The sequence below is a fragment of the Micropterus dolomieu genome, unplaced genomic scaffold, assembly GCF_021292245.1.
Source record: "Micropterus dolomieu isolate WLL.071019.BEF.003 ecotype Adirondacks unplaced genomic scaffold, ASM2129224v1 contig_2997, whole genome shotgun sequence".
NCBI classification, from domain to species: domain Eukaryota; kingdom Metazoa; phylum Chordata; class Actinopteri; order Centrarchiformes; family Centrarchidae; genus Micropterus; species Micropterus dolomieu.
In genome coordinates, this window is record NW_025731987.1 from 1 (window position 1) to 1,029 (window position 1,029).

Sequence of the window (1,029 nt, forward strand, 5' to 3'; positions counted from 1 at the left end):
CGTCAATCTATGAAAAAAAATACACCTGACGCAGACAACTGTGATTCTTACAAAAGCAGCACTTCTCTTGTGAAGCTGTATCACATTACAGGTTGAGCATCTGTGATTGACACAGAGCTGTGCTCAGTCCAGCATCAGTCCCATTTACCGTTGTTTCTTTAACGCTATCCAACATAAATCTCGGACACCATACTTTACACACCCATGCACACATATGTTCACACACTGACAAAACAGACTACCACATACACTGTCAGTGTATGGCCAGTAAACTCTTAAGCTAACAGGGAAGAGAAATTTCAAAATGTTTGGAAAAACGCAAAGTTTAAACGTGCTCAGTTCCATGTCAACTGAGCAATCGCATCCAACTACGAAGACTGTGTGATATAGCGATATGCAAAGAAGTCCCGCATCGCTCTGACTCAGCTTAGATGTTCTTCTGACATTTTGTCAAGACTGTTTTGTCAATTATTGTTTCAGAGGTCAAGACTGAACTGTCCAGCTGAAGGGTTATCGCTCACCCTTTAGTCTGTGAGAAGAGCTCTAACTGCATGGTCACAGCTGAATATCAGAATGCACTGTTTTTCAGGCCTCGTTGGCGCAGTAGGCAGCGCGTCAGTCTCATAATCTGAAGGTCGTGAGTTCAAGCCTCACACGGGGCAGGTGTTTTAAAACCAAATGACAACACAGTGGGCAGGATAAATAGTGCCGCCATCTTGGTAAAAGGTATCTCGTCAATCTATGAAAAAAAATACACCTGACGCAGACAACTGTGATTCTTACAAAAGCAGCACTTCTCTTGTGAAGCTGTATCACATTACAGGTTGAGCATCTGTGATTGACACAGAGCTGTGCTCAGTCCAGCATCAGTCCCATTTACCGTTGTTTCTTTAACGCTATCCAACATAAATCTCGGACACCATACTTTACACACCCATGCACACATATGTTCACACACTGACAAAACAGACTACCACATACACTGTCAGTGTATGGCCAGTAAACTCTTAAGCTAACAGGGAAGAGAAA

The 1,029-nt window shown here is 43.0% G+C and overlaps 1 non-coding gene across 1 annotated transcript; it reads left to right on the plus strand.

The window, feature by feature from the left end:
* Positions 1-589: 589 nt before the first annotated feature.
* Positions 590-662, plus strand: trnam-cau. The gene has a single exon. It is a non-coding gene; the product is annotated as a tRNA-Met (tRNA).
* The last annotated feature ends 367 nt before the right edge of the window (positions 663-1,029 follow it).